The sequence below is a fragment of the Orycteropus afer genome, unplaced genomic scaffold (genome assembly GCF_000298275.1).
Source record: "Orycteropus afer afer isolate SDZICR_OR568_19922 unplaced genomic scaffold, OryAfe1.0 scaffold00107, whole genome shotgun sequence".
NCBI classification, from domain to species: domain Eukaryota; kingdom Metazoa; phylum Chordata; class Mammalia; order Tubulidentata; family Orycteropodidae; genus Orycteropus; species Orycteropus afer.
In genome coordinates, this window is record NW_006921694.1 from 2428951 (window position 1) to 2441552 (window position 12602).

Here is a 12602-nt window from a genome sequence, read left to right on the forward strand (position 1 = left end):
AGAGAGAGAGAGAGAGAGAGAGGGAGGGAGAGGAAAAAAAAAAAGAGAACAAGAGAGAGACCTTTTATCATGAGGAAGGAAAAAGGAGACAACATAAATTCAAATAGGTTTAAAAAAACTTTTTTCCTTCAAATGAAATAATTTATTATAGGTTCCCTACTGCCAAAAACCCAAAGCCAAGCATTTTTCTGAAAAATCAATAAACTGCCCAGCACCATGCTTACCACAAGCAGGTAATTTTAGTGCATCTTTAAAACAGAACAAGAAAAGAGAAATCTAGTTTGCTTATTAGTCTGAACAAGGGATGCAAGTGAATAATTCTCCATTACAATATATTGGGGAACATTCATTTTGCTAGTTAATATTTTACCATGCATAGGGTCATTTAAATTGAACCACTACATTTTTGTTTTTAAGATATGTTAAGAAAAGGTACCTTTCTCAAAGAGCTTGAAATTTTAATTCCTCCTATCTGAAAATGATTATGCAAGAAGTTAGATAATTTTATGTATATTATAAAACTCTTATTAAGTTTCAATGAATTCATTCATGTTAAAATATTCAAACTCCATCTCTAATGTGGATGACATGCAACGAAATCATGTGATAGCCAAGTGCAACATCACATGTCCCTTTCTAATGTTCAGAACATTAGATCCTGTTGCCCCCCCTCCCGCCCCCCACTTTCTTTTTGCTTTAGAATGTAATAGAGGAAACTTCAGGTCTAATGCTCCATTACTAAATTCCAAGACATGAAGAACCTACTAATTACATGGAATTAAAAGCAAAACTAGCCTTTTAAGCACTGCAATTGACTGAAAAGCCGTTGGAGGCACAATGAACTTCTGTCAATCCTGCTAATTCATTCTGCATGTACAGTCAAGCCCCAGAGACATGAGGGGAGATGATGGGTAACCTGCTAGGCCTCCATTTTCCACATGGAGTGTGTTCCACATCTTTTTTTTAGGGAGGGAGTTTGATTGCAAGGATGATTGGAGAAAAACAAAGTTGCTGCACATGAGCTTTTGAAAACACTAACAAGTGTAGAGCAGGTCTGTGACCTGCTGTGACCCCACTTTCCAGGGCCAATCCCCTTTCCCCTTTCTGTATGACACGTGTCTGAATCTGAGCCATCTGCCTCAATTTGCGCAACATCTTCAGCCACAATGGCACCCAGTTAGCCCTGACAACAGCTCACAATACATACAAATAAAACTGCTGTGCTGACAGCACGCTGTGGACTATTCAAGAGCAAACCAACTGGTCAGTGTCTCATGTCTGACAATTAGCATGGGCCCTGCACAGAGCCCACCGCGTCCTCAGGGATCTGTTTAATTACCATCAACATAAAAGAGGGAGTTTATCAGGAGACACTCAGAAAAACTTCACTCCTTACTTAATTAAAATATTAGCCACTTAAGCAGGAAGCAGATTCTCTTTAAATGAAAAGTAATTTCTTTTTTGAGGATTTTTTTTTTTTTTTAAATGACATCAAGATCTCATAACACATTAGGTTCTTTTTTTCAAGTCTAACAAGTCATTTTGTGGCCTAAATAGAATCATGAAAATCAGTTTCCCCAACAATAATTAGAATAATGCATCAAAAGTAAAACATATATGCTAATTCTACTCATTTAAAAACATTACCAACACCTTTAAGTTGTATTTTAAAATGCTAACTAATGGTTTGCTGACAATGTGTTAGGAACCTTGCTAGTCATTTACTTGGATATTATGTTGGAAAGCTACTCTCTACAAACATGCTGAAGACTCAGTAAGGACTCAGACAGAAAAGTGTTCCTACTTTTGAAGCAGTTTTAAGTAGCCAGCTTAAGAATAAAAATCGTATCAATGTTTCACAAGAGCTTTTATACCAACCTGCTTTTCAGAGTTACACACAAGAGATCAGGAGCGGGCACCTTAATTTCATTTCTGAGAGAACACAAGGCTCACCAGCCCTGGAATGGCCTTTCTATTGCCCCTTGCAGGTTTATGCATTTCTTTTGTCTAAATTTTTGAGGTTCTTCTGCTTCATAGCAGAGTCCCGTTTCTATATTTCTCTTAAATCAGCCCCAAATGATACTTGGTGGCGTTCTTATCCCATTCATCTATGCAACTTTTCCCACAGATCTGGTCATTCCCTCCGTGTAATTCATTCAACAAATATTTCAACAAAGGTCCCTATTCCTGACAGGGTTATAATTACATAAGCAAGTCCTATTAGTCCTTTTATTTACTTAACACTTGTGCCTTGGGACCAAAAGGAAGAGATTATGTTTGAATAGGAATACAAAAACACTGTTGTTTGAATTTCAGGGTTGCATAGCCCCAAGGAAGGTTTTTTTTTAACCTCTTTTCTATTATAAACTCAGAGCTAATACAGTCATATCCACTCAGTGGAGACAAATGTCAATTCTGGTGTCAGTATGTTTAAAGAGGTTAAAGTTGTTTCTTGCACATGTTTTTGAAATGCATTTCCCACAAAATTCTTAATACTGTAAAGAATAGGGGCATGAAAGAAAAGAGGCATTTGCTTACAGTGAAGCAGAAACATGCTAAGCAAATCATTCCAGGAATAAACCTGTTAGCTGGTGTAAAAGCTACTGCTTTTTTAACTAGGTCTCTATGTTCTAGTGGGCACAAATGGTGGAAGCAATGTTTTAAACCAGAAGACGAGAAGATCAGATGTTCTGACATTCTCATTTCACAGTTCAAAAAGGATGTATTTAATTGGAACACAGTATGATTACAATCGGCTTGTTTTGGTCCATGTTAAGCAAAAGCCACCCCCCAAATTTAATAATCATTTAACTCTCACACAGGCTATGCTTTAACACACATTTAAAAGATACTTGTGGACAGAATATTCATTAATAAATGACCAACAGCTAGCTGTTGGCTATATGAAACATTGATTATAAAGACAGCTTGTGTCAAATACTGCTACACTCAATTTAATGGCTGACACAAGAACCTCCATACTTGGTCTCAAACTAAGATCTCATTGTGACAAAACTTTTTCAGAAGGCATCTGAAGTTTTAGATCTCCATGGTAATAACATGATAGTAACAGCTACCATGTACTAAATGCGTACTGTGTGTCTGACAGTAGGTAGCAAATACTTCACTTGTATTACCATATTTGACAGTGAGAGGCAGGTACTATTATTATCCCATTCTATATATGAGAAAACTGAGGTCTGTAGAAATTGAGGAATCCGCTCTGGGCTACACAGCCATTGAGTAGTTAAGCAGAAATTTGAACCCAAGCATTCTGATTCCAGGTCACACACATTATCTTAATATATACAAAAATGCACCATTATTACTTTGTTTTTAATCAGTCAACAGATAGATTAAGTCTTCTCCTGTTAGTCTAATACATGTGTACTTTATTTCATTCCAAAATCTTTAAGATTATTCCCTTTAAAACATACCGTAATTGACTTTTGTAGTATTCTGTAATTCAGAGTATCTTGACTTGATACTTTGTCATAACACATTTTAATTTCTGCCTTTAAAGATTTTCAAAATGTTAAGCCCCTCCCCCCCATCATAAACATACTTCCTCAGGAGAGAAGCAATGAAGGTACGAGGAAGAATACCAAACCTTCTTGAATGGAGCTGAAACATGAGGGAGGGACAACTGGGAGCCCAATCAACCTCGAAAATCAGCAACCTCACAAATGAGAATAAGTGGGAAGACAGTTAAAAACGTACTGCCTGTGTATTACGGGCTCCATGTCACTTAAAGGATGCTATTTAGGTGCTTTGTATTTCATTCTACCACTAAGAAGTCACGTTTGTATCACCAAATGGGAAGGTAAAACTGCCTTGATATATCTATATTACATCTTATTAAATGTCTTTTGTTTATTTTCTTTAGTAATTGACATTTAATCTGACACATAATAAGAATTCTTAAAATGTAAGGGGGAAAAAAAATAAGCTGGTTGCCAAGTCTAAAAGAAAGTCTGTACCACTCATCTACAAAAGTTATTTTCTCTCAATAATTGGCGGGAGTACGAAAACAGGTCAATAATAAGAGAAATGTGAATAAAATATATTACCTATCAATTCATGGATTTATTCTGTCATGCACTTAAATCATACTTTTTTAGATATGTGAGAAACTGGCTAAGGACCATAAAAAGCTCTTTTGTTTAAAGGAAGAGAAACACTACAACTCAATGGTCCTAACAATGGAAATGTTAATAATATAAAATGAATTTAAAAATATTTGTCTGAGAGCCTGCAGCAATCTCCAGGGTATTCACAAACATAAAGATTTTTACGCTGCATCAGATTTGCTACACTTGATGCACCAGCTCTAAGACATGCCTTTTCTTCTCTTGGATGGTCCTTCCTGGTTTCTGATTTTTCTATTCTGAGTTCAATTTTCTTGTGTTTTCTATTCTACTGGTTACCAGAAGCTGTGACAATGGCCCACTCAGGCTAAAACTTTTTTTTTTTTCTACTCTGTACATGAAGCCTTCAATTACTGCCTGCTGAAGCAGACAGAATCCTATTAGTAAGAAAGACGATCACAAGATGCGGTGCCCTGCCCTAGCTGTATAGAAATAATTAGTCCAAAGTTGACAAATGTGTAACGAAGTCGCACAATGATTATATGTAGGAAATACTGGTCTGAATGGGCCTCCTAAAATCAAACGCCAAAGTAGGATGATTTGGAGCATTCTTTCCAAAGGGTTTAAAATCGGAAATCCATATCACCTTAAGTTAATATGGAACATTTTAAACAGGCAGACAAATTTTACAATGTGTAAAAAATCCTATTTGGCTTGTTAACTATAAAATTGTGTTTTAAAGTTAAGCTCATTATACTACTGAATAGCAAAAGAAAAGAAAAACCTATTTAAATGTAATTCAAGTTTAGAGAATTCATTGAAAGCAGTGTTTTCCCCATTATTTAATAAAAAGCATCCAATAATATTGTAATGTTTTCCTTTAAAATTCTGATGAATAAAGTTAAAACAAAAAATAAGCTACCATTGTAATTTAGAACTTTCTGTTCAGTATTCTAACCTTTAGAGATAGTATAATAAATACTTCTCATACCCAGGTCAGTGATGCATTCTCTTGCTTTAATCAGAAAAGCTTAAAAAAAAAAAAAAAATCCAAACGTATACTTTCTCAAAGAAGACATAAAGCATTCTAGTTATCCAGAGCATGTTTGGTGTCTCTTTGGTGGGGTAAGGTAAATGGAGGTTAACACCCGAAAACCAAATAGTAAAACAAACAAATCCTTACCCCATTCTTTCTGCCTTGATTCCTTATAAAACTGCCAACTCAGAAGGAAAATCACCAAGAATAACCTTTCTTTCATTTTTACATGAAATAGTTAAATATTCCCATTAGGAAAACTGTTCTATTACAGGGTATTGCCTTAGAAATGGTGACATTAAATAAAACTCAAATAAAAAATGGTGTAACTTGTGCAGTCTGGTCATTTTTGAAATGTCCAAATCTGCTTTCCGTGTAAAAATTAGCCGAGATCTGCATTTGTTTTTCATTGAAACGCTGCTCACTAAGGCGGCAGAGTTGAACGCGGCCAGATCAAGATGCAGTGCTGCCCTCTAGTGGACATCACCAACCTGCGCGAGAACGCTGCTGTTAGGACTCAAAAGGTTCCACAAACCTTTGGTCAAAATTTGTCTTTGGTCAAAGCTTGCCATCTTTACGTTAACAACTGTTTATAAAAAAATTTGTTTTAAGAAAGATGAAGTAGGGTGAATGTAGTGTCAAGGTTTATGGAATTAGGCACCAAGAAAGCAAATGTTATTTGATCAGCAAAATTTGTTTTCAATATGGTTATTCAAAATTATTCAGCATTTTAATCTTCTGTAGTTATCAGAAGAAAAGAAATTAAACAAGTAGTAAACAAATTTAATCCAAATAGCTATCAATCTAAGAAAAGAAGAAAGGGAAATATTCGAGATTCTACTAAGGATGACTGTTTGTAATCCTTACACGAGCAAAATCTGTCAAAAAGAACATCTTCAAAAGATTTTGAATGAAGAAGTTCAATGATCTAGATCTTTTAGGATAGAAACACTAAGATATAAGGGTATTTCTCCTATCAATAACCATTAAACACACATATACACATGCACGCGCACGCACACACACACACAATACTGTTTCATTTAAGATCTAGAAATTAAAACAAGTTGTCCTTTACCTGCACTCTAATTAAATAACAAGATTGTTTTTCTAAACTTGAAACAAATAAACTATCTTTAAATGTGTTGATAAATTAGAATGTTGATTGCAGGTTGCCATGGATACCATGTTTCATTCACAGCACCAGACTTTCCTAATAGTTAAGAATCTAAGTGCCAATAGCAGAACAACAGTTATTCTACTAAGATTGTAATTATTCACAAGTTGCATATCTGTTCAAAATTTGCAAGTTCAATAAGTGACACAGTAAACAAAATTCAAACCAAAGATTAAGATATTCAAGGGGAAAAAAATGGAATATAAGTATTGAATGCAAGTTAATAATGAAAGCTGTTGTAGAGTTTCACTGAATAAGCTAAGAACTAAAATAGAATCCTGGCAGAGACAAGGCTTTCTGTTTTCACTCAAATATCACATTTTCCCCTTATAGGGTCAATTTGTTGTTCATGAAAGGGCAAAATGAGTAGGTAGTGTGACAACTCTTTTCAACAATACTACAGTGTACAAATGTCAGAATTTCTGAAACTGGGTTAACATGTGAAATGGCTGAGAATGCCTGAAAGACAAACTTTTACTTATGGGCTAAGATGGTTTCATAGACACCATTGTAATACACTATTACAAGCAACAATATACTATCTTGCAGGTGCACAATGAGATAGATCTCAGAAAAAAACTAAATAAAATACCTTGTCTCTTGCTATCCTTTAATGAACAAACTATAAAAAGGAGATAAATATAAAGATATTTAAAAACGTGTCATGTGGCTATCCTTAACTCTTAGTAATTTAGGGCAGCCTAAAAGTGTGGATTTTGGAGCATTTATATATGTTATAACCACTTGTAGTACTAGATAAAATGCAGACTCCTGGGCTCTGCCCTAGATGTAGTGAAGTCAAGTTTTTTGAGGTGGATCCTAGGAATCTGAGTTTTAGTATAAACTTCCATATGATTCTTACATACAAAATCTTAAAGATTTTGAAGCTATAGATTTATAGCACTTGACTGCTCACCAGAAGGCTGGCGGTTCAAACCCATCTGCCACTCCTCGGAAGGAAGGTTGGACAATCTATTCAAGTAGTGATACTGCCTCAGAAACCCAAGGAGAGGTCACTATGAGCCAGGGCCAACTCGACAGCACATAATAACAACAACAACAACAACAACAACAACAACAACAACAACAACAGCTTTTTAGTCATTGTATTTACTCCTCCTTGGCCACTTGGAGGGCACAAATGGGTAAGTGCTCAAGTACCAGCTGAAAGACTGTTAGCTTGAATGCACTCAAAGGTGCCTCAGGAGACAGGCTTGGCAATCTGCTTCTGAAGGGTCACGGCCTTGGAAACCCTATGGTGCAGTTCTACTCTGAGCAGATGGGTCGCCATGAATCAGAATCTACTTGATGGTGACTAACAACAGCAACACTACTTGTTAGCACCTATTATCAGAGGACAAGCAAAATAATGAAAGTAAATGCAGCTCAGTTTCTTCATCGCTGAATATGAACCTATTGCATTACCCCTTCCCTTGATTTCCTTCTCAGAGGAGCACAAGAGAAGTTTTCCCGGCCCTGGATGAATTTAGGATTCCCATGGTAGTCCCCCTACAACCCATTAAATGATGACCTTTTTCCTCTTCACAGTCTATTCATACACTGGTTTAATGCTGTTCATTCTCCCCTTTGTATGTACTTTACTTATGTATCAGTTTATGAATATCATCTTCAATAATATATGTTTAGACTTTTATAGTACATAGATCTTGTACATATTTTAATATGAATACCTAACAAAGGAAATGAAGCTATTCAACTGCATATTTTAAAATATTTTTAATAAATGCTTTCTGATGATGACTAAGCTTCTCATTTCTATACTACCCATTATTATGTGGTAACTGTAATTTGGAAAATTGCAGACCGGCATATTGACCTCACTCAGTAGATTTCAATAAGATGGTTTTGTTTTAAAGGGAAGACTTTTCAAACTAAGTACCACAGAAAAGAAGATAAAGCTAAGTTTTCTCTGCAGTACAGATTGGCTTTCTGATATATCATTCATTTAGAAAACCAAAACTAAACATATCTGATCTAACGATAGGCAGGTTTTCTCAACTGATCTTTTAAAGTCGTTAACTATATAGGAAACCTCCCCAAAACTTTTGGCCGTTGAGTCAATTCCTATTCATAGAGACTCTATAGGACAGAGTATAACTGCCCTATAGGATTTCTAAGGCTATCAATCTTTATGGACGCAGACTGCCACATCTTTCTCCTGTGGAGTGGCTGGTGGGTTTGAAGTGCTGACCTTTTAGTTAATAGTTAAGTACTTAACCACTGCACCACCAAAGCCCCTTAACTATATAACAAATGGTCCCAGTTTTTAAAGTGAATTCCACAAAAGTCATGCTCCTTTAACTGACTTTTCCTTAATTGGGGCTATTTTCTGTTGATGTATTAAGGTCCATTCTTTACTGAGTACTCAATTAAAACTTCTACTTTATACCAATATATACATCTGCATATTCATGAAGATTCATTTTTTTCTTAGGCAACTCTTATATTAAGAAAATTTTTAACCTGGTATTTAGTATATGAAGTATTCAGATTTAAAAATGTAGTTGCAATAAATTATTCCAAAACTAGACAGTAAGGACTTTATTCACTGAATGGTTAGAAAGAAAATACTAACAATTATTAAACAGACTTCTTAGAAATATGAGATCTTAAAAAATTAAATAGAATATACTCCAACCAAGAATAATTTGTTGAATATGAATTTATAATTTCTTACAATGTCAACAGTCAAAATGCTTTTCATATCTGGTGTTTCTTAAAAATAATCCTCTACCGATTAACATTAATACATATGACACTAACTTTAGTCTTACTCTTTATAAACTCAAAAAAGCAACTATCACAGAAGGATCTCACTCTAAAATCTCACAGGGATTTCAATTTTATCATTAACAGCTAAATAATACACAAGCTTAGATATATAAAACTCATTAATCTCACTGGGTAGTATGATACTAAACACTATAGTTAAAAACAGTAACACAATTCAATAAAGTGGTAAACTGTTAATATCTGTTATTCTAATGTAAACATAACTGTGGACATTTCATTTTAAATGAAATTAAGGAAAGCACTGGTACTGCTTTTATTAACAATACTTTGGAATTATTTCTGAGCATGAAAAAATGGCAAAAAATTATGAGTTTATAAAAACAAACTCACTGCCATTAAATCAATTCCAACTCACAGTGATCCTCACTGGGTTTCCGAGGCTGGAAATCTTTACGCAAGTAGATTGCCCCATCTTCCTTCCGTAGAGCAGCTGGTAGGTTTGAACCGCTGACCTTCTGGTCAGCAGCCAAGTGGCATATCCACTACACCACCAGAGCTCATATTTATATAGGATAATAACTTTTATCAATTTCTGTATGAAAAATACAAGTAACTCTACGTGTTGGTTACCTTGAAGCTTTCTAAACTTTAGAACATAATTACAGCCAAACTACAAAAGCCAAAGTTTCCAGTTAGTTAAGTACGAGAGGCAAGTTAAGGTGGCACAGCCTGTTCTTAGTTCCCTGCAGGTATTTTATTCTCTTCTGACTATACAACTTGGGCTCCTTCCCCAAGAAACAGAGCCAAACACCGCTGCTGATGACAGGCCTAACACAGAAGAATGCCAAGATACTGTGCAAGTGTATGAGGCCCTGCCAAACAGAAGTGGTTCTTAGCTGTGCGTCTTCCCTCTATTAGCAGGGATACTCAAGTCTGACTATAATTGTAATTTCAATCACTTGAACAGGCTCTAAGTTCCAAACTACCCAGGCAAGTTACTGGCAAACTATGCTTTCCAAAGAATTACACAAATGTGTGAAGTGTCTTTTTAGTCAATCGCCCAACAGGAAAACAGCTTTCATATATTTTTGGTTTTAAGAAGGTAATTTAATTTTTTCCTTGTAAGGGGAAAAAAAAAATCTGAAAGGCCGTGTTTGCGTTCAGAAAAGTTAAAAAAGAAAAAAAAATCTGTATATGAACACAAACAAAACAAGAAGTTCCGACATAAACAATGTGCCCCTATGTCATTTTAGGCATTACAAAAGATCACATTTAAACCAGACAGCAGTGTTGCTGCACTTTAGATGTATCAGGTTAAATTTTATGCTGTATAAGCTGAAAATTATAATTGATGTATGGCATTTTGGTGTTTTAGTAATTTAAGTAATTGAAAGGACTCACAAATAAAACAAAACAACTTCTGTTAGAGAAAAATACCTGGGGATGGAGGGGGAGAGAAAGTACTTAAAGCAGGAAAAAAAATTAAAAGAGAAAACTTAGTTTTCACTGAAAAGGCTTCTGTTCATTTTTTCCCTCTATCTGAATAAAATTAACTGACAGATAAGATTGTATTTGCCTGGTGGTACCAGCATGATGACTTTACATTCATTTTCCTGTTTCATTACCACTCTGTGTGAGAGAGGACTTGTAATAAAGTAAGAAATTGAAGCATCAGACTCTTGAGTAACTTATTTAAAGATCTTTGTCTTAAAAAAACAAGAGTACCAGGTAAATCTGTGTTCTGAATAGCACATTAAGTTTTCATTCTGTCACAATTAGCAGAATAAAGTTAGGCAACTGTGTATAATGGCAGAACAAAAACTTGAACTTGGTTCTTCTGATGTCAAGTTCAATGTTCTTCCATACTTACCAGAATTTTGTTTCGACCCACCTTCTTTTCCCTGTCAATCATTCATGAACAGATGATGAACTTAAAGCCCATAAGGACAGACTATAACGAGTCCAAGATTATCAAGCCTAGTAATGGCAGAGATGGGACAAAAATCTCCTTTACCCCTAAACCCACTGCCACTGAGCTGATTTTGACTCACAGTGATCCTACAGGACAGAGTAGAACTCTCACAGAATTTCTAAGACTGTAAATCCTTACAGAAGCAGACTGCTACATCTTTCTCCCACAGAGCAGTTGGTGGGTTTGACTGCTGACTTTTCAGTTTGCAGCCAAGTGTTGTAACCACTTGTGCCCCCAGAGCTCCTAACTCACCTCTGTTGTTGTTGTTATGTGCCGTGGAGTCTGATCCAACTCATAGCGACCCCTCCCTGGGTTTCCGAGGTGGTATCACTACAGAAGTAGATTGCCCAATCTTTCTTCTGAGGAGTGGCTGGTGGGTTTGAACCGCCAGCCTTCTGGTTAGCAGTCAAATGCCTTAGGCACTACGCTACCAGAGCTCCTAACTCACCTCTAGTACTCCTTAAATCTACCTTCCTGTGTTAACATAAAATATTTTAATGTCTGAAGGACTTACCATTGACTCCAAACTTATTCTCTATAGTATTTGATAATGAAGCTCACAGAGAACTATGCAACAACTGTACACTTGTTTAAGACGTAATTATTATTTTTATACTCACTGTCATTTAAAGCCACTGACTTTCATAAGACTACAAAGAGGACAAATATTCTAATCACACTTTCTGTTCCTTTTAGGACAAATGACTTGGAGCTCATGCTTTGGATGCTTGCTGGTGAAGATACTTCTGATCGAAGAAACAAAAGCTGCATTTAGCCCAGGTTGCTTGTCTAATCCAAAACAAACCACACCTGTTGCTGTAGAGTCGATTCCAACAAATGATGACCCCATGTGTTACAGAGTAGAACTGCTTCATAGGGCTTTCCGGGCTGGAATCTTCACATCTTCACGGCAGCGGACTGCCAGGCCTTTCTTCTGTAGTGCCCCTGAGGTGGGCTCAAATTGCCAACCTGCAGTTTAGTAGCTGAGCATAAATCACGTGTACCACCCTGTGTTAGATGGCCTGTGTTAGCCATCTAGCAGTTTCTCATTAACTGGAAGCAGCCTTAGGGGATAGCTATCAGAAGTAAATCAGTTTGGAGTGCCCAAACATCCCTCTTTCCAAGTAAAAACTCTAACTTTATAAACTCTACATTTACAAGTTACTTCTTCCTGGAAATTCACTCAATCTATTGAAATAATTTGTTTCAACCATATCTCACAAAGGTATCTTTACACATCACCAAGCTATTATAAAATGTGGGCACATCTCCTGTGTCTTTCAGGAAAGTTCATACATTAAGAATGCTATGAAATAAGCAAGAAGGTCTTAGCCCAAACCAAGTTTGGTCAAACTTTTTGCTTCACAAATTTTGGTTAGTGTTTTCATTGGTAACTGGTGGTTCAAACCCATCAGCCACTCTGTGGGAGAAAGATGTGGCAGTCCGCTTCTGGAAGGATTTATAGCCTTGGAAACCCTGTGGGGCAGTTCTACTCTGTCCTTATAGGGATGCTTTGAGTCAGAATCTATTCAACTGCAATGGGTTTCGCTTTATTGGTATATAATTGCAATATAT

At 36.0% G+C, this 12602-nt stretch overlaps 1 protein-coding gene across 1 annotated transcript in view; it reads right to left on the reverse strand.

The window, feature by feature from the left end:
* Positions 1-12602, reverse strand: part of AP3B1 (adaptor related protein complex 3 subunit beta 1) — a 452161-nt gene that overhangs the window by 304 nt on the left and 439255 nt on the right. The window lies entirely within an intron of this gene.